Genomic DNA, 25,254 nt, shown 5'->3' on the forward strand with positions numbered 1-25,254 from the left:
ACACATTCTTGTCAAATACTCCCAGAACATTCTCCAGAACAGATCATTACTAGATTATAAAACAAGTCTCAATGAATTTAAAAGGACTGAAATCATACCAGTTATGTTCTCTAACCACAATAGAATTAAATTAGAAATCAACAATAGAAAATTCGGGGAATCTGCAAATATTTGCAAATTAAACAACACATATGTAAATAATCCATGGGTTATAGACTAAATCACAAGGGAAACTAGGAAATGTTTTGAACTGAATGGAAACAAAGATATGATATATCAAAATGTATGAGAGGCAGCTGAAACTGTGATTAGAGGGAAGTGCCAAACTTTAGATGTCTATATTAGAAAAGAATATAGGTCAAATCAATAACCTAAGTTTCTACCTTAAGAAACTAGGGGCCGGGCATGATGGCTCACGCCTGTAATCCCAGCACTTTGGGAGGCTGAGGTGGGTGGATCAGTTGAGGTCAGGAGTTCTAGACCAAGGTTTCACTCTTGTTGCCTAGGCTGGAGTGCAATGGCATGATCTCGGCTCACTGCAACCTCTGCCTCCCAGATTCAAGTGATTCTCCTGCCTCAGCTGCTCAATTAGCTGGGATTACAGGTGCCCACCACCACGCCAGGCTAATTTTTTTATATTTTTAGTAGAGACAGGGTTTCACCATATTGGCCAGGCTGGTCTTGAACTCCTGACCTCAGGTGATCCACCCGCCTTGGCCTCCCAAAGTGCTGGGATTACAGGCATGGGCCGCCGCGCCCGGCCTTTAAAAAATTTTTTTTAGTGATTGTTCTAGGAATTAGAATATGCATCTTTATTTGTCACAATCTACTTCTTTCTTCCTCTTCCTCTTCTTCTTGTTTTCTTTTCTTTTCTTTTTTTTTTTTGAGATAGAGTCTTGCTCTGCCACCCAGGCTGGACTGCAGTGGCACAAGTGTGGCTCACTGTTGCCTCCACCTCCTGGGCTCAAGTGATCCCCTAACTCTACCTCCTGAGTAGCTGGGACTATGGGCACACACCAACACGTCTGGCTAATTTTTGTGGTGGTTTTGTTTGTTTGTTTTTTTGAGGCGGAGTCTCACTCTGTCGCTCAGGCTGGAGTGGGGTGGCATGATCTTGGCTCACTGCAAGCTCCGCCTCCTGGGTTCACGTCATTCTCCTGCCTCAGCCTCCTGAGTAGCTGAGACTACAGGCACCAGCCACTAGGCCCGGCTAATTTTTTTTTTGTATTTTTAGTAGAGACAGGGTTTCACCATGTTAACCAGGATGGTCTCGAACTCCTGACCTCGTGATCCACCCGCCTCGGCCTCCCAAAGTGTTGGGATTACAGGCGTGAGCCACCACGCCCAGCCAATTCTTGTGTTTTTTGTAGAGATCGTGTCTCACCATGTTGCCCAGGCTGGCTTCTAACTCCTGGGCTCAAACGATCCACCCACCTCGGCCTCCTAAAGTGCTGAGATTACAGGTGTGAGCCACTATGCCTGGCCACAATCTACTGATTGATATAAACTTAATTTAGGTAAAATATAGCTACTTCTCTCCAATATAACTCCATATGCCCCTTCTCGTGCTGTTATATTACATTCATATATGTTACAGATTCAACAACATGGTGTTATAATTATTGCTTTATATGCTCTTATGGCTTTTAAAGAAGTTATGAGAAAAAAATGAGAGTCCTTTATATTAGTAAATGAGAAGTTACGAGGAAAAAATATAGAGTCCTTTATATTAACCCACATATTTACTATTTCTGATGTTCTACATTCCTCTCTGTAGATTTGAGTAACTCTGAAATCCCTTCCCATCAGCCTGAACAACTTCCTTCAATATTTCTTGTAAGGCAAGCTGGCAACAACAAATTTTTTCAGTCTTTATCAGCTGTCGAATTCACCTTCACATTTAAAGCCTTTAAAGGCTATTTTTGCTGGATGTAAAATTTTTAGTTGGCACATTTTTTTCCTTTAAATACTTTGATCCCTGCTTTCTTAGTCTGTATTGTTTCTGATAAAAAGTCATCTGTTAATTTGATTGTGGTTTCTTTGTAAATGATGATCCATTTTTCTCTGCTGCTTATGAGATTTTCTCTTTGAAAATCTTTCAACAGTTTAACCTTGGTGTTTCTGGGTATGGACCTCTTTCTGTTTATGGTACTTGGAGTTCTTTTGATCTTCTTGGATGTGTAGATTTGTTTTTCCTCAAATTTATAGTTTTCAGCCATTTTTTTTTAATAGTTTTTCTGTCCCCTTCTCTTTTTCTTCTTTTTCTGGGACTCTTCTTATACATATGTTAGTATGTTTGGTGGTATCTCTCAAATCTCTGAGGCTTGTTCATTTTTCTTCATTCTTTTTATTTTCTTTTCTTCAAATTGTGTAATCTCTATTGATCTATCTATCTTCCAGTTTACTGATTCTTTTTTTGTAATCTCAAATGTGCTCTTGAGCTCCTCTAGTGAATTTTCAATTATTTTTTTCACTCCATAATTTCTGTTTGTTTTGTTTTATAATTTCTTTTTATTGGTATTCTATATTGTCACTGTTGCCATACTTTCCTTTAATTTTTAAAATTTGGTTTTCTCTAGTTCTTTGAATATATTTACAACAGCTGCCTTGAAGTCTGTCTGCTAAGTCTAACATTTGGGCCCCTACATAAAAAGTTTCCATTAACTGCACCTTTTTCTGTATATGGGCCCCACTTTTTGTTTGTTTGTATGTCTTGCAATTTTTTGTTGAAAACTGAACATTTTAGATCACAGGTCAACAATTTATTTCTATAAATGACTGGACAGAAAATATTTTAAGCTTTGTAGTCCATGTGGTCTCTGTTGTAATGTGAAAGTAGCCATAGATAATATATAAGTGAATGAAAGTAGATGTCTTCCAATAAACCTTTATTTAAAAAACAAGCAGTAGGCCATAATTAGGCCATGGGCTGTAGTTTGCTGATCGCTATTTTAAGTAATGTATAATGGCAACTCCAGATTCTGATTTCCACACCTACCTAAGGATTGTTGAGATTGCTGCTGTTTGTTGGTTTATTTGTTTAGTGAGTTGACTGGACTGATTCTGTAGTCTTTCTTCCCTGTAGTGTGTAGCTACTGACATCTCTCCTTAATTTTTTTGTTTCTAATTCTTGCTTTATTTTATTTTACTTTATTTTATTTTATTTTTTATGAGATGGGGTCTCACTATGTTGTGCAGGCTGAACTCGAATTCCTGCGCTCAAGCAGTTGTCCCTCCTCAGCCTCTTAGTAACTGGGGCTACAGATGTGTGCTACTGTGCCCAATTTGGTTTTATTTTTAAGTCTGATTCCTAGGAATTGCCCCTGGGTCATCATAGCTAGTGGTCAGCTAATAACTGGGAAGAGATTGTACTTAACCTTAATCTTAAGCCTAGTAAGGCTCTACTGTTTGCTAATTAATCTGTGTATGGTTTAGGGAACACACTTAAAGTTCAGTCAAGGCCATGTGGCTATGGCTTATGCCTGTAATCCCAGTGCTTTAGGAGGCTGTGACAGGAAAACTGCATGAGACCAACAGCTTGAGGCCAGCCCAGGTAACACAGCAAGGCCCTGTCTTCACAATAAGTTTTTTAAAAATTAGCTGGGCATGGTGGTGCATGCCTGTAGTGAGACTCTATCTCTAAAAAAACAAGAACAAAGAAATAGAATTCAGTCAAGTCTGCCCCAATTTTCTTTCTATGTATGCAAGGCTTCACGTTCAGCCATTAACATCTGTAGCCCACTGTGGTCTGTCCTGGGCATATGCATAACCATGCACTTGTACACAGCCTTCCAGACAGGGTGTCAGGTTCCACTATGGCTGTCTTTTTCCCTACATCTACCTGTCAAATTTCTGACTGGTCTGTTACTTGTCCCAACCAAAACTACAATTTCAACCAGCAATGATACTGACTTTCCCCATCATTTACCACCAAGATCACTTGTTTCTGACAATGTCCTACGTACCAAATTACATTGCAGAGCTGCTGATTTTCATGGATTTTACTGTCCTGATAGAACTACTATGTTGGAGCTGGGGGTAGGGAGTGTAGGGATTGGAAAAACTCAAAATACCATAGATTCATATTTTTCTTACCAAGGTTCAATAGTTTGTTTGTTTTTTCCTTTATAAATGCTTTTTAATTTGTCATGTGCCTCTAGTTAGTTAGTTAGTTTGTTTTTCTGAGATGGAGTCGTGCTCTGTTGCCCAGGCTGGAGTGAAGTGGCGCAATCTCTGCTCACTGTAACCTCTGCCTCCCAGGTTCAAGTGATTCTTCTGCCTCAGCCTCCGGAGTAGCTGGGACTACAGGCATGCACCACCACACCTGGCTAGTTTTTTTTATTTTTTTTATTTTTTTGTAGAGATGGGCTTTGCCATGTTGGCCAGGCTGGTCTTGAACTGCTGACCTTAGGTGATCCACCTGCCTCGGCCTCCCAAAGTGCTGGGATTACAGGCATGAGCCACCGAGCCCAGTCTCAGTTTTCAAAATCCTGAAATGACTGTTTTAACAGTTTTGTACAGATGCTCCTTGACTTAGGAAGGAGTTACATCCTGATAAACTCATTTTAAGTTGAAAATATTGTAAGTTAAAAATGCATTTAATACACCTATCTGCAAACATTGTATCTTAGCACAGCCTACTTTAAACATGTTCAGAACACTCACATTAGCCTAAAGTTGGGCAAAATCATCTAACACAAAGCGTATTTTATAATAAAGTGTTTTTTTTTTTTTTTTTTTTGAGTCGGAGTCTAGCTCTGTCGCCCAGGCTGGAGTGCAGTGGCCAGATCTCAGCTCACTGCAAGCTCCGCCTCCCGGGTTTACGCCATTCTCCTGGCTCAGCCTCCCGAGTAGCTGGGACTACAGGCGCCTGCCACCTCGCCCGGCTAGTTTTTTGTATTTTTTAGTAGAGACGAGGTTTCGCCGTGTTAACCAGGATGGTCTCGATCTGCTGACCTTGTGATCCGCCCGTCTCGGCCTCCCAAAGTGCTAGGATTACAGGCTTGAGCCACCGCGCCCGGCCCTGAGGTGCCTTGAGTAAAGAATATAGCAAGTAGAGAGGTATGTCACCTTTTATATTACTTTATTCCTTTAATTAGGGAAGTTTTGCTCCCCTTTGTGACCAGGCAAGACTGGGCATAAGGTATGTGGGGCAGATGATGCTTCTAGTATGAGAAAGCAGAAAGAGAAGATGGGTGGTTAGGATTGGTGCTGAATAGATCATGTGGCTGGTGGAGAGAAAAAAGGTACAGAAGGGCTGAGTAGACTTTATGCAAGGCAGATTTATTTGGTTGACAGTAGATCTTCTCAGTTAACACATAGATTATCATCCTTTTTGCAGTTAAGTAAAGTAAAATAAGGTGAGGTAGGAGGATTATTTTAGTAAAATAGTAGTGGGATTTTCAAATCTATTTTCTGTTATGTAGTGGGGACAGAGGGAAAATACTGGCAAATGTTTCAGGCAAATTGATTTTAACCTGGTTCTCTGACTAACTTAATCTTTGACTACAACCAAATTGTTTAACCTGCCTAAGCATTATTGCTAGCACTTATGAAATGAGATGTTAGAAAAAATGAAGATAATGCAAAATATTTTGAAAACTTATTCGCTATATAAATGTAAGAAAGCTTTATCATTCTATAATGCTAAAATATTAACAGCTGCTGCTAAATGAAAATTTCTTGTAAGATAAATCTTCACAGGCCGGGAGCGGTGGCTCACACCTGTAATCCCAGCACTTTGGGAGGCCAAGGTAGGCAGATCACCTGAGGTTGGGAGTTCAAAACCAGCCTGACCAACATGGAGAAACCCCATCTCTACTAAAAATACAAAATTAGCTGGGTGTGGTGGCACATACCTGTAATCCCAGCTACTTGGGAGGCTGAGGCAGGAGAATCGCTTGAACCCAGTAGGCGGAGGTTGTGGTGAGCCAAGATCGCGCCATTGCACTCCAGCCTGGGCAATAGGAGTGAAACTCTGTCTCCACCCCCACCAAAAAAAAAAGATAAATCTTCACCAAAATCATGATGAAAATTAATGGAATGATAAGATTTAATTTACTGCAAAAATCCAACAGACATGTATTCAGTACATGTTTGTTGAGCAGTGAGGTTCATGTATATTAAAAGTGACAGACAGACCACTTATTTAATTGTCATAAATCCTACAGGACTGTTATTTAAAATTTCTTGGTGCCCTTTTCTGCTTATTGTGTCTATGATGCTAGTTTAACTCAGTACATTTGCTTTATAAAAAGCCAGAGAAAGATGATAGTCTGTTTATCTAGGTCCTCCAAAGCATTTCCTGCCGGGCAGTTGACATGTAGCCTTGGCACAATTTCAGGAAACTGTTTGCTTCTGTTTACCCTTTCCAGATACAGTATCTCCTAAGAATTGAGGTGAGGAATCTCCTTTAACTTTTTCACATTTTAGAAGTAAACTTTATTCTAACACTTTATAATGCTTTTCATGTAAGAGCAATGAAAATCTTTGTGTCTTTAAATTAAAAGGAAAATGGATATGTTTTAGTGCTTCACTAGTAGAAAAGGCAAAGCCTTAAAGCAAGTTAACCTAATAAAATGTACTCAAAAGAATATTCCTAGGCCGGGCATGGTGACTCATGCCTGTAATCCCAGCACTTTGGGAGGCTGAGGTGGGAGGATTGCTTAACCCTAGGAGTTTGAGACCAGCCCAGACAACATGGTGAGACCTTGTCTCTACAAAAAAATTTTAAAAATTAGCCTGGTGTGGATCTGTAGTCTCAGCTACATGGGAGGCTGAGGCAGGAGGATCACTTGAACCTGGGAGGTCAAGGCTGCGATGAACCATGATTGTACCACTGCACTCCAGCCTGGGTGATAGAGCTGAGACTCTGTTCTCCCCACCAAAAAAAATTAGGAAAAAAAAAGAATATTCCTTTCCTATAATATTATTCATATTAGTCTCTCTTTCTGAAAACTCAATGTAATTATAGCTGAACATATAAAACTTATTAATTATGGGATAGTTGTCAACATTTCCAAAATCCTTCTTTACCATGAAAAAGAATCCACCACTGAATTTTTTCAGAATAGTATGCTTTTCTTGATTCAATTATAATATTTTTCTTTTTATATAACATTTCAGAAATATTCAGTTAAGTGGCATAGATATTATATTTGAAAAATAAGTTACTCAACATTTTTATTCCTTATTGGGAGCCAATTTGTTTCTAAATGTTTTAAATACTCATTATATAGTTAGGAAGCAGGAATGTATTATAGCTTTATTGCACTCCCAGAGTACATGTTAATTAAGTATGCATAAATATATCTTTGAGAGAATGTGGTAGCAAATGTATTAATTTAGAGATTGAAAGCTTGAGGTGTGGAAAGATATAATAACTTGATGCACATACTACAGTTAATTGTGAGCAAATTTATGTCCTTTCTGCATATTGCTGTCACATAAACTAATTATCTCTTAATTACTTTGTCCTTCCAGAATGAATTTAAAAACATTCTATAACTTTGGCCAGCACTAGAACTATGGGCAGCCATGGGTGGGGAAGCAGGACAAGAAACTGTGATGAGACTGACATGCATGTCATGGGACAGGTGGCAAGAGAATAATTTAGTTTGTGATCAGGCCTAGGCTAGGGGTCAGGAACCAGATAAACATTTTAGATTGGTAGCATATCCGTGACCCAAGATTAGAACAAGGTCATGGATCAGAGCCAAATGGCCTCTGAATGGCAAGGATCAGGGCAAGCGACAGGTCAGAGACAAAGCGGAGGAGGAAGTTGTCACACAGGTACCAATGGAATTGGTAGATGGGGAAGAATGAGCAAATATCCGAAGTTGGGAGTCTCAAATTTAAGTTCTGCCGTTAAAAAATGGCCCCTTAGTCCTTCTGAACAACATAGATCTCTTACTTCCCACCTCCCTTTCCTCTGTTTACAAGATTTCAGACTTAGTTGGAAGACATGACTCTGGCTTTAACACACTGATACTGAAGACTTACGGGCTGAGATGAATGGCTCCCTGTTTAAGAGAATCAGAAGTCAACATAGCTTGCAGAGTGAGGTCTAGAGAGTTCTGCCTTAAAGGGTAGAGTTATAAGGCCAAAGGATTCAGCAAACCAAGGGTCATCATTGGTACCATGCATGAAGAGTTATCTTCATCTTGTGAAATTGGTGACTTTGCTCCATTCCATGACTTACCTCTGTTTTGAAACCATGTTGACTCCTAGACTGCCTGGCCCTGTAACCACCCATCACTGAATGACTGCCTTAACCCAATCCTGTAAACCTACCACAACTTAATTCTTAGAATTTCTAGCTGAATATTCTAGAGGAAATAAAGAATAGGAAATCTAAATCAGATGTGGTGACTCGTGCCTACAATCTCAGCTACTTGGGAGGCAGAGGTGGGAAGATTGCTTGAGCCCAGGAGTTTGAGGCTGCAGTGAGCTATGCTTGCACCACTGAACTCCAGCTTGGATGACAGACCCTGTCTCAAAAAAAAAAAAAAAAAAAAAAAAAAAGGAAGTCCAAAGAGTTAGGGTGAAATAACAGAATTACTGGATGGCTGGGATTTTTTTTTTCTGTTAGTAAACTAGTATTAGTATCCTTTCAGGGACTGATCTCATCCTCACCTTCACTGAATTGCCTGTCATGGAGAAAGTCCTTAATAAATGTTGGTTGAATCATGAATTAGAGGGTCTGCAAGTGATCAAAGTAACCAAATGAAAGGAGTGAGAGAGCAACTTCTGACACAGGCATAGAGCCTGAATGCATTTTTAAGATGTGAGAGAGATGGAACTGTATCTCTATACAGGAAAAATCCAAGAAGTCAACTAAGATACAAAGAAATTACTGACCTAGCCAAGGCTATAGAACCATTGAGGGCAGTACTAGAAAGAATGGGGTGTCTTCATTCCTAGATTTTATGCTGTGCACACTAAACAAATGGTTTGTAAAGATTCAAAACATCACTTAAGTCAGCCAAAAAAGTTTTTCTATTAATCTAAAGTTTGAGTAAGTGAAATTTTGAAGATGATGGAATCTAATTGATAAGTTCCTTACTCCTTAACCTGTAAATAATCTCCCTTTTTAAAGTGCTCATTATAGTAGTGATTATGTAGAGAAAAAGCCTCTGATGAAAATGTGGTATAAAATTGTATTCTTTGTTCAGCAAGTTAAAACAAGCTGGTCTGTAAGCAATTATTATCTTCATCAAAATTCCTAGCTCTAATGTTTTGGTTTCATAGGCCCAGCACGTATGTCTTCTCAAACAATTGGATGGATTTAAAACACTTATGAGATGTTTGTGCTTATATCTTAACATAGCATCAGTTCAACAGGAAAAAGAAAAAAAAAAGTAAGACTTGGCATTAGGGCTTAGTTTGAAAAAGAAAATCAAATCAAACTAAAGTAAACAAAAAACCCCTAATGACACTTAATCCCTGCATAGGAATGAACATTCTTCATTCAGTTTCATAATGCCCTTAGTAGCAGTGTTCTAGTTAGAGTGTCTTTGTTTTCTTCACTCTTTAATCACTTGACATTTCTGGAAAAAAAAAAATGATCAAAATGCTTGTTGGCTAACCACTATTAATGTTTATATGGGTCATATATTCCAAAGAGATCTCTTTTTGCCTTTTCTTTGGTTTTATCTGTAGTTATCCCAAATGAAAACAACAACAAAATGTGTTCTGTATTCTAAGAGCTGTTCAGGTGCCCACCTGGGTGAGCAGATGATTTAAAACGGAATTAGCTTTTTGAACTCTGAGCAAGTAACTCTGTGCAAGTGACTATAAAGAATGCGCCTTTAGATAAGATTGGGAATGTTTATTTTAAAAAATAATCTTTAAAAATTGTTTGATTGATTGAGACAGACTCTCACTCTGTCGTCCAGGCTGGAGTGCAGTGGTGCAATCACAGCTCACTACAGTCTCAACCTTCTAGGCTCAAGAGATCCTCCCACCTCAGCCTCCCAAGTAGCTGGGACCACAGGCATGCAGCACTATGCATGGCTAATTTTTGTATTTTTTCTAGAGACAGGACCCTGCTGGGTTGCATAGGCTGATCTCCAACTCCTGGGCTCAAGCAGTCTACTCACCTTGGCCTCCCAAAGTGCTGGGACCACAGGCATGAACCACAGTGCCCAACCAAAAAATGATAATATTTTAAAATTAAAAATAACCATAGATGCATTTTGAAACTTACGTAGTATTTTTCTAGTGGGTTTCTGGTTACATTCTATGATTAATGATTACATAGTCAAATATTTATACTGTATGTTCACCTGAAATTATTGTAATTCAACAGCTATTTATTAACAGCTATTTGCTAGAGGTTAAAGATGGAGCTTATACTGATAGATAAATAACTGATGCTTTCAAGAGGCTCACAATCTGGCAGTCAGCAGATTGGCTCATGGTGAGCAATACTTATGAACAACTGTTATGGGCTGTGAACTGAGCCTTGGGTGCCAAGGGAGAGAGTAATCTATTCTGCCAAGGAGTAGGAGGAAGTTGGAGAAGGCTTTGTTAAAAAGGTGACATTTGAGTTGGGCCCATCGGAGATGTTACCTTTTATAATATTTTCTGGGAAATGACAAGTTGTTTATGAGATTGGAGCATAGGATGCCGGAAGCTAGCAATGTAATGTAAAGTTTGAGGTGTCTGTGGAACATCCAGGTGCAGATATCCACAAGGTAATTGGAAGTTCAGGTCTAGAAATTAAAAGAGAGAAGTCAGAGCTAGAGATAATAGTTTGGCAATATCAGCTAAATTTAATTGAAACCATGCAAATAGATAAGATGCCCAGGATGGGCTGCGTAGAAGAGAGCCAAGAAAAAAAATTCCAGTTAAAGAGTATACAGAGAAGGAGATAGTAAATGAAAGACAATGAAAAAGAGTGGTCATAGAGACAGGAGTTTATAGAGATATTAAGAGAATAGAGAAGTTAAGTAAGAAGCTTAAGATACTCTAGAGAAAAGGAACAACAAGAACAAGACTGGCTGGGCATGTTGGCTCATTTCTGTAATCCCAGCACTTTGGGAGGCCGAGGTGGGTGGATCACTTGAGGTCAGAAGTTTGAGACCAGCCTGGCCAATGTGGTGAAATCCTGTCTCTACTAAAAATACAAAAATTAGCCAAGTTTGGTGGCGGGCACCTGTTAATCCCAGCTACTCAGGAGGCTGAGGCACAAGAATCGCTTGAACCCGGGAGGCAGAGGTTGCAGTGGGCCGAGATCATGCCACTGCACTCCAGCCTGGGTAACAGAGTGAGACTATCTCAAAAACAAACAAACAAAAATAACAAGACATTTTGGAAAGTAAAAATATCATAGTTGAAATTTTAAAAATTGATAGAAGAATTAGAAGAAAAAATTTACAAAATTTCCCATAAAGTAGAACAAAAAGACAGTAAGATGGACAATTAGGAGATCAATCAAAGAGGTCCAACATAGAAGTCATAGGAGTTGTAGAAAGAGAAATTTGAGAAATTGTATGGGATGAAATTATTAAAGGAACAGTACAGGAACATTTCCCGGAACTATAGAACATGAGCCTCCAGATTAAAAAGGACTACCAAGTGCCTTAGAACAATGTTTGAAAAAGTACCCATAGTAAGGCACATCACTATGAATTTTCAGGAAAAGATCCTACAAGCCTCCAAAGACAAAAAAAAAAAAAAATACATTATATTTCCCAGCTGGTAAAAAAAAATTACCTCCTCTGCAGCCTTTCACAGAAAACCACTGGAGGGGGTACTCACAAAAATGAAAGGGAAGAACAGGAAAGAGGAAGACATGAGATGAAGGAAACAGGAGATTCAATATAGGTAAGGGTCATTCTTCAAAAGAAATAGAGTGAGCATGCTTCTGAGACAGGAGATGGGGGAATGAAGATACATTTGGACATGGTAGGGGAAAGTTGAGGGAATTTACACTTCTCCTTTCTCAGTGGTGAAGGCAAGGTTACCTCCTGAGAGTGAGTAGTTGGAAGTTTCGGGAACAGAGAGACTTGGGACAGTTGCTGTGGGGAACAAGAAGAGGATCGAAATCACTAGGAATAAAAGGATTGTTGAGCAGTATTCAGGGGAGGAGGTTTGTAGTGAAGCCTGTTAATTTTATTTATTATTATTTATTTATTTTATTTTTTATTATTGCTACCTCCAGGAGATAACACGCGTGATCATAGCCACTGTGACCTCGAACTCCTAGCCTCAAGCTATCCTCCTGCTTCAAGGCTTGTCCATTTTAGAAATGAAGATAGTTTTTCTGTCAGTCAGCTTTAGTGCTATTTATTGGAGATCACTTTCTCTTGAGATGCTCTGAAGATGCATTTTGCAACACAAACTGAATTATTGTCAGAAAACGATTTATTTCTTCACAATATTGAAAACTCTGTTCTGGAAAGCTGAGACTCTTAGCAATTACATATAATAAATCACATTTGGTAGTAAAAACTACACACACACACACACACACAGACACACACACACACACAGAGTTCAAAGTGACAGTTTCCAATGCATCTGTAACCTAGCTTTTTGAGCTCTTAAATATTTTGGCTCTTCAAGTCTTGATTAGTTGAAAGTTGACTGATGAGTACCTAGGAGGAAGGAATTAAGAACAGCACAGAATGCCAATTATCCTAAAAGAAAAGGAAAAAGGAAGCAAAGAAGGAAAGGAGATGTAACAGTTTGGCCTTCCAGGAGACTGAAGATGGCTCTGTCCTTTGTCTGTGATATGTCAACCATGGTCCCCAGCATAATGGAAATGTTGGGGTAGGCTGCTGCTTAGTTAGTAATAGAGTAGATGCCTGAAAACTACCACCACCATTCTATTGGTACCTAAATGTTCAAAGTAATAACTCTGGTTGTACAAATGTTAATGTGACTAACCTTTTCATAACTTAACTATTTCAATCGAAACTCCCTAAGCATTTATCGTTCCATTATTTTATTAGAATGTTTATTTGAATTCACTAAGTATGTGAATTTGGTCATCTCTGAACTTGACATCTCCTCCTTGCCTCTAACCTCTAGTCTAGAATTTCCCATAATTTTTTTTCAATCATATGTGCCTAGCATAAAGACTCTGATTCAGGATACCTGGAGATGTCTTGGACCAGAGCATTGTGTTTTGAAAAGCTTCCCAGGTGATTTTTTTCCTCCAGAGGACAAATATTTTATTATTTAAAGAATTTATAAAGGAACTGGAAGATGACTACAGTTCTCTTTGGGTGATTTTTGACATGCAGCAAAGGTTAAGAGCTATTTTTGTTTCTAGAGTTATTTTCCTCAAATGCACATCATATCACTGTTCTCAAAAATATTGTCTCCCCACATCCTTCAGAATCAAATTCAAATTCCTTCATATTGCCTTCATGGCCTTCCTAGATCTGATCCTGTATCAGTCAGGAGGAGCTAAGCTTATGCTGCAATAACAGCTTCTCACATTTCAGTGGCTTAAGACAATGAGGATATTTTGTACATATCCAGCACGGCCAGCACGGATCAGTAGGGAGATACTGGTTTATTCAGGGAACCAGTCCGCTACAGTCTTACATGGCTTTGGGTTTATGTGGCCGAGAAGAGAGGCATGGACATCTCTCACCCCTTCTTCAATGCTGTGGCCTGGAAGTGATGTGTGTCACTTCTGCTCACAGCCTCTTGGCTAGACGAGGGTTGGACAGTCACACGGCCCAGCCTAACTGCACAGTGACTGGGATGGTAGACTTCTGTGGACTGGGAAGTATAACAGTGAGCACTAGTGAGTCTACCTTTTTTTTTTTTTTTTTTTTTTTTTTGAGACGGAGTCTCGCTCTGTTGCCCAGGCTGGAGTGCAGTGGCACTATCTTGGCTCACTGCAAGCTCCGCCTCCCGGGTTCATGCCATTTTCCTGCCTCAGCCTCCTGAGTAGCTGGGACTACAGGCGCCCGCCACCACGCCTGGCTAATTTTTTGTATTTTTAGTAGGGATGGGGTTTCACCATGTTAGCCAGGATGGTCTCGATCTCCTGACCTCGTGATCTGCCCCCCTCGGCCTCCCAAAGTGCTGGGATTACAGGCGTGAGCCACCATGCCCAGCCAAGTCTACCTTTTAAAAAAATGTTTGAGGTGAAATTTATACAACATAAAACCTAACCATTTTAAAGTGTATAATTCAGTGACATTAATTATAGTCACAATATTGTGCAATCATCACTTCTAGTTCCAAAACATTTTCACCACTCTCAGGGAGATCCCATACCCACTAAGCAGTTACTTCCCATTTCTTTCTCCCCCCGAGCCCTGGCAACCACTTATCTGCTGTCTCTATGGATTGATGGAAAATCATACAATATGTGACTTTCTGTGTCTGGCTTCTTTCACTTAGCATAACGTTTTCAAGGCTCACTCACACTGCATGTATCAGAATGTTATTCCTTTTTATGGTGGAATAATATCCCACTGTATAGATACACCACATTTAAAAAATCCATTCCTGGCTGGGCGTGGTGGCTCACACCTGTAATCCCAGCACTTTGGGAGGCTGAGGCCACCTGAGGTCAGGATTTCAAGACCAGCCTGGCCAACATGGTGAAACCCCATCTCTATAAAAATACAAAAATTAGCCGGTCGTGATGGTGGGGGCCTGTAGTCCCAGCTCTTTGGGAGGCTGAGACAGGAGAATTGCTTGAACCCTGGAGGTGGAGGTTGCAGTGAGCCAAGAATGAGCCATTGCACTCCAACCTGGGTAACTGAGTGAGACTCTGTCTCAAAAAAAAAAAAAAAAAAAAAAATTCATTCAATTGTTGATGGACACGATTATTTCTACCTTTTGGTCCTGTATATAGTGCTGCTATGAACTTTTATGTATAAGTATTTGAACACCTGTTTTCAGTTCTTTTGGGTATATATCCAGGATTGGAATTGCTGGTCATATGGTAATTCTATGTTTAACTTTTTGGGGAACCACCAAACTGTTTCCCACTTAATTTACCTTTTTAACTTCCTACTTCAGTCAAATGAGGACCAGTCACTGTTCTTACAGCTAGTTTCTCATTTTCATGGCTTAGGCAATTCCTTTGGTTTAAAATGTTCTCCCCTTCTTTTCTATTGATTGAAATAAAAATTCTGACATTCATTGGAGGTTCAGTTCCAACCCTCTTTCTCTAAATTCTAGTAAGAATCTCTACTACTTCTGCAAATTCCCATATTTCCTCCTCTTTATCTCTTGTGTGCTATTATTTTTGAGTAGTTGCTAATTAATGCCTTTATCACTAGATTTTAAATTTGCTTACACAACTTATTTCTCTTTTATTTCCCCCAGTGTCAAAAACAGTCTTTTGCAGATGTTTAGTAAGTGCTTATTGAATGAATAAACAAATGAATAAGGAGCTATGGATACAATCATGATTTTTTTGCGGGGGGAACTACGGATTTTTGTTTTGCCAGTAAGATGGAGAATGACAAGATGATATTACATTTCACAATTCTGGTTTCAGGGATGCATGTTGGGTAAAATTCAGTGAATTCAGTGACAAATATAAATCATTATTTCATCTGGAGATAATTCATTAAATCTAAGACTGATACCATTAGAACAAAGATTGGTAACTAGTGTTTCAAATGAGTAAGTTTTTAGACTTTAATTTCTTCCAATAAATAATTATCTCCAGGCTGGTTCAAGTGCGGTGATGTTTACAACTAATTGATGACAACCAGTTACAGATTTCTTTGTTCCTTCTCCGCTCCCACTGCTTCATTTGACTAGTGTTAAAAAAAACAAAAAACAAAAAACAGAAAACGGCGGGCGCGGTGGCTCACACCTGTAATCCCAACACTTTGGGAGGCCGAGGCGGGCGGATCACAAGGTTAGGAGATTGAGACCATCCTGGCTAGCACGGTGAAACCCCATCTCTACTAAAAATATTTTTAAAAATTAGCCAGGCGTGGTGGTGGGCACCTGTAGTCCCAGCTACTCAGGGGTCTGAGGCAGGAGAATGGCGTGAACCCGGGAGGCGGAGCTTGCAGTGAGCCGAGATCCGTCTCAAAAAAAAAAAAAAAAAAAAAAAGGAGGACTTAGCAAGACAGAGGAGCGAGGGGACCATCCAGGTGGGATGAAGCTTTCTGAGCTTCTTCTTGTCTCCTGTCCATCTAAAGGCCACCTGGCATCTCATTTCATTTACTCTCAGATCCAGCCTGCCCAGCATCAGCAGTCAAGTTGCTTTATTACTTTCTTCTTTTTTTTTTTTTGAGACAGAATCTTGCTCTGTTGCCCAGGCTGGTGTGCAGTGGCACAATCTTGGCTCACTGCAACCTCCGCCTCCAGAGTTCAAGCAATTCTCCCTGCCTCAGCCTCCTGAGTAACTAGGATTACAGGCGCTCGCTACCTTTTTAGAAGAGACGGGGTTTCACCATATTGGCCAGGCTGGTCTTGAACTCCTGACCTCAGGTGATCTGCCCACCTTGGCCTCCCAAAGTGCTGGTATTACAGGCATGAGCCACTGTACTTTATCTAAATAAGTATTAGATAGCTTGCTATCTGGAATAAAACCCCAAACAACATAACAGGATAAAATAAAATAAATGGATTGGAGTGAACCGTTTTGTGAGCTGATAATAGAAAAAGAACTTTGATTGGATGTATCCTATCTTTTGTACACTTAGTAGGGAGGGAACAAAAGGCACTGCATGGTATCCAAGGCAGGAAATATAATCTACTATTTAAAAAAGACATAAGTAATACAACTCAGTTTAGTTATTCCTTATATATTTTAAGAAAATGAATAATTTATTTTTAATTTTTAAAAAATTTTTAATTATTAAAACCTCAGTAATAACACTTGAAGTCCAAATGAGATTTACCAGCTTGACAAGATTAAAGTATATATATGTACTTTAATATAATATAGAGATGGGGTCTTGCTATGTTGCCCAGGCTGGCCTTGAACTCCTGGGCTCAAATGATGCTCCTGCCTAGGCCTGTCGAAGTGCTAGGATTACAGGCATGAGCCACCATACCTGGCCTATAGTATATCTTAATTCTTCTCTTAAGATCTTGATTAATAACCCTGTAACTTATGTTAATGATATTAACCAGGAGTACTACATTTAATTTTCTCCTTTAATTCTGTGTAGATCTAAATAAAATAATAAAATGTTGAATATCTCATGTAATTTATTGAATACTGTACTGAAAGTGAAAAACAGAATGGTGTCTGGGGACTCAAAGTATGCTTTCTACTGAATGAGTATTGGTTTTGCACCATGGTAAAGTCAAAAGATTGTAAGTTGAACCACCATATATTGGGGATCATTTATATATTCTTTTAAATTGTTTCTGAAGTTTTTACCTGGTGTATATCTTACCTACATATAAAAAAAAATTTTTAGGTCAAAATGTCAGCTAGTGGTGGTGGCTTATGCCTGTAATGCCAGCATTTTGGGAGACTGAGGTGGCAGGATCGCTTGAACCCAGGAGTTTGAGACCAGCCTGGGCAACACAGTGAGACTCCTATCTCTACAGAATAGAGATTTTTAAAAATCTCTGTTTTAAAAAGTTAGCTGTGTGTTGTGGCATGTGCTTGTAGTCCCAGCCACTGGGGAGGCTGAGGTGGGAGGCTGCAGTGAACTATGATTGTGCCACTGCACTCCAGCCTGGGCAACAGAGACTCTTTCTCAAAAAAATAAGAATAGTAAAATTTAAAAAAACAAATCACAGTGTCAAAAATTTTTGCATGCAGTTTTGGTTTCTGGGCTTCCTACTCACTGCAATTTAGAAAATTAAGTAGTTTGCTTTTTTTTTCCTTTGAGATAGAGTCTCACTCTGTAGCCCAGGCTGGAGCGCAGTTGCATGATCTCGGCTCACTGCAAGCTCCGCCTCCCGGGTTCACGCCATTCTCCTGCCTCAGCCTCCCAAGTAGCTGGGACTACAGGTGCCCACCACCACACCTGGGTAATTTTTTGTATTTTTAGTAGAGATGGGGTTTCACCGTGTTAGCCAGGATGGTCTCGATCTCCTGACCTCGTGATCCGCCCGCCTCGGCCTCCCAAAGTGCTGGGATTACAGGCGTGAGTCACCATGCCCGGCCTAGAACACTTAAAAGTCATCTAGGCCAACCACCTTTCCCAGGTGTCTGCCTTAGAGAAAACTAGTTGTTTGGATCATGAAGCATAAATAAGGCCCCACAGCCCCAACCCCTTTTCTTTGAAACAGGGTCTCACTTTGCCGTCCAGGCTGAAGTGCAGTGGTGCAATCATAGCTCATTGGAGCCACGACCTCCTGGGCTCAAGCAATCCTTTCACCTCAATGTCTTGAGTAGCTGGGACTATAGGTGTACATAAACCACCATGCTCGGCTAATTTTTTTGTTTTTTAAGACTGGGGTCTCACTATGTTGCTCAGGCTGGTCTCGAACTCTTGAACTCAAGAGGTCCTCCTGCCTTGACCTCCCAAAATGCTGGCATTATAGGAATGAGCCACTGAACCCGACTCTCACTGTCTGTTTAATGAACACATATAATATTACAGGCAGAGTACCTAGGAGGAAAACATTGTTTCTTGAGTGCTAGACCTGCAAACCTGAAAATCTTCCTAGAAAATCTTAACACTTCTGTCCCTCAAAGGAAAAAGCAAAACATGCCAAAGCAAAATTCATGAACCAGAAAACCCAGACAACTCACCATGCTTAAGTGCAGGATTTAAAATAGCAAAAAGGAAGTAAGGCTCATCTTTGTGATGTCAAGTTCTATTTTGGTATATAACAAAGTAGTTGAATTATAAGGCTCTCAGAGTTAAAATATTAAACAGATCCTTAGCTATAAGATGTGTTGCCAGGCATCTGTATGGAATATAACCATGTAATCAGGGCATATTGTACTTCTCTGCACAAAGAGAACCAAAGCTACTGCTTCTAAAGATTAGGAAACTTTCATTAGACTGACAGAAGACAGTACAGAGGAAATGGCTTGGGAGTGGAGGAGACATATGAGAGAGGATGAAAGGAACAGTATTCATACTATCCAAATTAGAGCCAGGATGTTTATGCTCAAATCTTGTCTTGGCTCTGTGTTGATGGGACTGAATAATGGAACATGGGAAAGTATATCTCAGACCCCTAAATTAGGCAGTAAATTTACCAAATTCTTCCTACAAGCGCTTCCTATTTTCAGCAGTCTCTGCACATTTCTGAATATATGCTGTGATTAAAGTCCAAAGCTGGCTAATGCTAATGATCCCTTCCTCTTTTTTGTTGCTAGTATCCTCCCATGGCTATTTCATTCTGTTGTTTATAAGTCACATGTCTCTACAACAGGATTGTGACCTCATGAGGAGTGTTTTTATTTATCTTTCATTTATTCAGACAGCATGTATTTACTGTGCGCTTATTTCATGCTGGGCAATGTGCTAGGCAGATAGGATGTAATTATTAGCAAGACAGGCCAGGTTGCTGTCCTCAAAGAGCTTGCCATCTCTTATACATAGTTGACCTTGTTTGTCAAGTGATGTGAACATTAGGTTAATGCAAATTACTATATTACTACTATTTAAAATATAGCATTACCAACATTTCTGATGTCAGTGTTTCTAATAAATATTTGGCCAGTATTAAGATGAACTAATAGTCACATATGTGAAGTTTAGACTCAAGGCTATATTTAGACAATTTAAGGGATATTACTTTTCTTTCTGAGAGAGCAGATCTAATGAAGTTTTTTTCCTAAGAATTGAAACAGTTCCATGCATAATTTGCAATGGAACTGGCAAACAAAAAGAACAAGTATTTATATCTCATTATTGCCCTCCTACATTGCTTCAGCACATATAAGAGGCAGCAGCAGCAGCTGCCAATGATGAAAATAATTACTGTCCTGGGTCTGAATAGAGAAAATCTTGATGCTATCTGTAGAATTGTCTTTCCTTACAGATGTTACAAGGAAAACGGGACTTTAGTAGTAGAAGTTCCAATAGTTTTGAAAGTGGGAGACTTAAGAACCTCCTTACAGAGCTCAGAGAGCTACAGGTAGAATTTACCTGGAGGGTTGCTAAATTCTGTGGCTTGCCTTTACATTCATGGGTTCTCTTGTTCCACATTTGGAGCAGAATCATCCTAATTTGAGATTGGAGAGATTGGAAAAGACTGGAGAGGGCTAAGTTCATCCAGATATGGCCCAGGTCTCCTGAAGGGTTCAAGCACTTCAGTGAACTAGAGTAGAAACTCACTTAGATTGTGAGTTTGGAGTAAAACTTGTTCTGATTAAAGTAAAACGGTTCTGATTTTTGGAGTAAAACCTGTTCTGATTTTTGGCCTTTATGTTTTTCAGTGTGCCTCAACAACAGCTGAAATCTTGGGCTTTCCTAATGTAGAACCAACTCAACGAGGAACTGATTTATTTTTCATGTGCAGACTGCATCACACCGCATATAAGGCCCTCTGCTAGAAAGGCCAAACTGTCCTTTGGCCTCAGTATTTTGGAGACAAGGAGTTAATACTAGTAATTCATGTGTAATATCCGTTTTTGGCAAAGGAACAATAGACTTTATCAGTTTGGTTCTTGCCATTATTTGTGTTCGATCTTGACCAAGTTAAATTATTTCCAGAACGTATCTTATCTATTATTATTATTATTATTATTTTTAGACAGAGTCTCACTCTGTTGCCCAGGCTGGAATGCAGTGGTGCAATCTTGGCTTACTGCAAACTCCGCCTCCTGGGTTCAAGGGAGTCTCCTGCCTCAAGACTCCCTAGTAGCTGGGATTACAGGTGCCTGCCACCACTTCCGGCTAACTTTTGTATTTTTAGTAGAGATGGGGTTTCACCATGTCGGCCAGGCTGGTCTTGAACTCTTGACCTGAAGTGATCTGCCCACCTTGGCCTCCAAAGTGTTGGGATTACAGGCACGAGCCACTGCACCCTGCCTCAGGATGTATCTTAAACTCATTATCATTATATTTGATGCTTGTCCTGCAGCTGAGTAAATACCTCCTTAGGATATTTGACAATTGAATTGGCTTGGATTTTGGAACATGTTCTGGCCTTAGAGCCTGCTTATGTTCATACACACTGGCTCCTTCGAAATGTAAATTTGTAAAGTCAGTGTAAAACTGAAACTTCAAAAGTCAATTTTCATTGCTGCTCAGTTTTGCATTTCGATATCAAATTTTATTTACAGTGATTTACGTGAGTAAAAAATGGATTACACGGTTTTCTAACATCTCACTAAGTAAGTATGGGTTTGGATCTTAAGTAATTTACATTTTTCTTTTCCAAGTTGATTGTTATACTGGGCTAATGATTTCCTTCAAATTCCACTAATCACAGATTCTCAATGCTGGTATTCCATTGCTTTATTATTAAATGGCACCCTTTTCTAGTTTTTGGTTTTGCAAACCAGTGGAGTATTTAAAGTAAAATTTCAGAATCCCTTTTGGAGCTTTCGGTTGAGACCAGGCTCTTTGGAACCCTAGTGCTTTGGGAGTTCTGCTACTGCTGCAGTACCAAAAGTAGCTTCTTTGAATTTCGTTTGTGTTTTGTAGGGCTCCCCCGAGGCTGAGAACTGGGAGAAGGGAAAGAGCTCATCGGTTTGTTTGAAGGCCGGCGGGCTGTGCAGGCAGCTTTTCCCAGACTCTCCCAGCTCCGGCTTTTCACGCATACCAGAAGAGCCGCTTTTTTCCTCCAGTGATTGAAACCATCTGGACTCCAGGGGGATCACGTGTGTATGAGAAAATGACATAAAGTTTCAGACCCCGTTGTGCTTTGCTCCAGACCCAGACAACTCTTGGTCGGATGGTGCGGAGGTGAGGGCCGTCCAGTCTGGGGGCCAACTTCTCGTCCCTGCTGCCCCCGGCCCCCGCCTCCCTCACCCCTGTCCCCCACCCTCCCTCGCACACTCTCGGCGCGGCTTTCTCGCTCCCTCCGGCGCCTCTGAGCGCTCCCCTCCGCCGGGCTCCAGCAGCCCACCCTCTCTGTCTTGGGTGGAGGCGCACATCCTCCACGCCCCCTCCACTCAAATCTGCGCTCCCTCCCCTCTCTCTCCCTGCAGCCCGGCCGCAGCCCGGGGCGCAGATGCCTGCCCGCCGCCCGCCCTCTCTGCGGGAGGGGCCGCGCGGCTCCCGGCGAGACCCCATCCAGGCGCCGCCCCCGGCCAGGCTGGGGAGCGCAGAGGTAAGCGCCTCCGGGCCGGGTGGCCCCGGTTCCCGCGTGTCGCGCCCGGTCCCGCCCCTGCCCTCCCAGCCCTTTTCTCTCTACTCCCGACTCCCGGCCCAGGCAGCGGCGTCCAGCTCCGTGAGTACGCGCGTGGGGGCCGCCGCAGGCGCAGAGGAGCGGGGCCGGTAGGGTCCGCCCTCCCGGGCGGTCAGGAGCGGTTGGCTCTGCTTTCCGGCCCGGCTGGGGCCGCGCGGTTGGGGGTGGGGAACCTCGCGGCCAGGGTCCGGCGGTGAAGAGCTGCCTGGTGCCGAGCGGAGACCCGACCTCGGGACGCCCTGGGAGCGGGCTCTGCGCACCGCTTCGCCTCTCGGTGGCGGCACTCGAATTCCTACAGCTTGTATGCAGCTTGTATGCAGGCTCCTTGAAGAACGCGCGCGGGCACACATACACATACACACACGCACAACACACACAGACACACACGCGGAACTCAAACAAAGGAAAATTAACTTTGCATGCTATTACTGCAACAAGTTAAGCTATGTTTATTTGTGGATGGTTCACTTTTTGCCCTTGTGCAGACGCGCACTAAGTATTAAAGGGTCCACACTCTAGTCAACGTTTATGGCACCTTATCCAATAATTTAGTAACTGTGAGTATAGAGTTCAAGAGAGTGTTTTCAAGTGTTTCTAAAGAGGGCTTATTGCATTTTCCTGGGATCTTTATATGAAAGTAGTTGATGATTAATGTGAATAAAATAACTTCTTCAGTGAGAAAATTTGCCTTAGTACTGCCTTAGTCCAGCTCTTGCTTTTATTACCACCCAGGTGTTTCTGCTGTTTGGACAGCAGGGTCTTGGGAATGGCGAAGAGTTCATTATCCCATCTGCAAGACTGTTTTCAGCTACCTCTTAGCTGCACACACTGCAACTGGCCATTTTGGGATGGGGCGGCAGGGTTAAAAACCCAAAGAGCTGCATTGTTTTAATATTTTTCAGAAGGTGAATCCCTTAATTGATTTTTTTTTTTAACCAGAATTAGGGGTTTCTAAAGGATCAGACATAATCTAGGTTCCAGAAAGCTAATCCAAGATAGAGACTGAATTTTTCGGTCTATCTCCATTGCTGAATTAAGGACCGCACAAGGCCAGAACTCAAGAAGAGCCTGTTGAATGCATGAAGTGAAGGCTTCTTAAATTCTGCTGGTCTGGCAGAGAGCTCCTAGGTGACTAACATAGATTTAACCCTCCTTTTTATTTATCTGGCATATTTTTATTTAAAAATTTCTTTTTTTTTTTTTTTTGGAGACGGAGTCTCTCTCTCTTGCTGGAGTGCAATGGCGCAATCTCGGCTCACTGCAACGCCCGCCTCCCGGGTTCAAGTGATTCTCCTGCCTCAGCCTCCTGAGTAGCTGGGATTATAGGTGCCTGCCACTATGTCTGGCTAATTTTTGTATTTTTAGTAGAGACAGCGTTCCCCATGTTGGCCAGGCTGGTCTCAAAGTCCTGAGTTGAGGTGATCCACCCGCCTGGGCCTCCCAAAGTGCTGGGATTACAGGCCTGAGCCACTGGGCCCAGGCTATCTGGCAAATATTACCTTTGGAAAAAGTCCCCAAGATATGGGGGAAGAAAAATTGTTTAAGTGTATATATGGGAAGTGTTATTATCCCTTAACTGGGCCAGAAGGACACCATTTTGGTGGACAACTCCAAGGCAACTCTTACCTTAAAAGTATTTTTTTACTGAACGCTTAGATTGGATTGACTTGGTAATTAGCGAAACCCTTGGTCTTGAGTTGGTGGACTCCTTAGGGAAAGAGGAGTGACATTTGAGTGAAGGATAATTTCAGATCAATTGGCTTAGAACAGGAGTGTCCAATCTTTTGGCCTCCCCGGGTCACCCTGGAAGAAGAAGAATCGTTTGGGGCCGCATGTAAAATACACTAATTCTCAGAATAGCTGATGAGGTTTAAAAAAAAATCCCAAAAAACCATAATATTTTTTAAAAGTTTACGAATTTGTGTTGGGCCATACTCAAAGCCGTCCTGGGCGGCCCATGGGCCGCAGGTTGGACAAACTTGGCTTAGAATCTAAGAATTGTAAAGCTCAAGGAGAAAATGATTCTGAGGCAGGGAGGTTTCATAGAAGAGGGGAGGGCCTTGAAGCAAAGTGTGCTTCTGAAACTGGTGGAGAGTTGCTGGGGAAAGCTTTCAAGAGAATGGAGAGCAGACCATTTGGACTGGACCTAGAGAGAAAAGTAATAGCGTCTGCTCTATGCCACCTGCCAGCTCTTTCATCCTTCAGTGTTGTGACATAGGTATTGTTGCTCTTGTCTTAAAGATGAGGGAATTCTTATTTTTAAAAAGAGAAGATCAAAAAGATACGTAACTGGCTCAGGATGACACAAGTGGTAAAGTGGCAGAGCTAGAATTCCAATGCCTGGCTCTCAGACTAACGTGGGTGCTTTCACAGCTGCCTTCTCCAGAGAGCAGTGGGAGGTCCCGTGGAAGCCGAACTGTGGTCAGCTTCAATTCTGGCTCAAGGGCTGGAATTTTATCCTATAGACATTGTCTAGGTTTTAAAGATTTTTGAGAAAAGAAGCTATGGGTAAAGCAGTGATTTTAGAAGATTAAGGTGACATCTATGTACAGGAATGTGACATGCTCATCACAAGTCATGTGCAAGTCATAATTCCTAATGAGGAGGTTAAAAAAGGGAATGTAGCCAAGATATCTGGGTGTTTCAATTCCTGTCTCACTGTACCCTGCAGTGAGTAGCTTGGTTCACTGGATAAAGAACGAGTTGCAGTGACCATGGGGCCGCTCTGGATCAGAAAAGAGCTGAATCTTACCAGGCACACGCTGAAATGGAATGTGTATGTGGACCAGTGCCACTGCTGGTTTGTCCTTTATGTTCCCCCATGTTTCGCAATGCTTTGGTTTTTTTCTTTCATGACTACTCTGAGAGGTAGATCAATGTTGTAATTTGTTTAAAAGCTTTTCCTCGCCCTAAACATCTTATGTAAGTTGATGTGCCTTTTCCTCTCATATTCTCTTATTTCTTAAAAATGCTGAATTTTGACCAGGTGCTGTGGCTCACACCTGTAATCCCAGCATTTTGGGAGGCGGAGGC

General features: G+C 41.2%; 2 protein-coding genes across 34 annotated transcripts in view; one reads left to right on the forward strand and one right to left on the reverse strand.

The window, feature by feature from the left end:
- The window catches only part of AKIP1 (A-kinase interacting protein 1), a 338,621-nt gene that overhangs the window by 18,734 nt on the left and 294,633 nt on the right, over positions 1-25,254 (reverse strand). The window lies entirely within an intron of this gene.
- DENND2B (DENN domain containing 2B) overlaps positions 21,743-25,254 on the forward strand; it is a 177,727-nt gene continuing 174,215 nt past the window's right edge. For 17 of the 33 annotated variants that reach the window (XR_013404043.1, XR_013404046.1, XM_077963486.1 and 14 more), the window contains exons 1-2: positions 21,743-21,776; positions 22,022-22,143. The gene's annotated coding sequence lies outside the window, so the exon portion shown is untranslated. Of the gene's footprint in view, positions 21,777-22,021; positions 22,264-25,254 lie in introns of those variants that run through there. The other 16 variants (XR_013404044.1, XM_077963490.1, XM_077963475.1 and 13 more) reach the window with 7 other exon arrangements.

The sequence above is a fragment of the Macaca mulatta genome, chromosome 14 (genome assembly GCF_049350105.2).
Source record: "Macaca mulatta isolate MMU2019108-1 chromosome 14, T2T-MMU8v2.0, whole genome shotgun sequence".
Lineage (NCBI taxonomy): Eukaryota > Metazoa > Chordata > Mammalia > Primates > Cercopithecidae > Macaca > Macaca mulatta.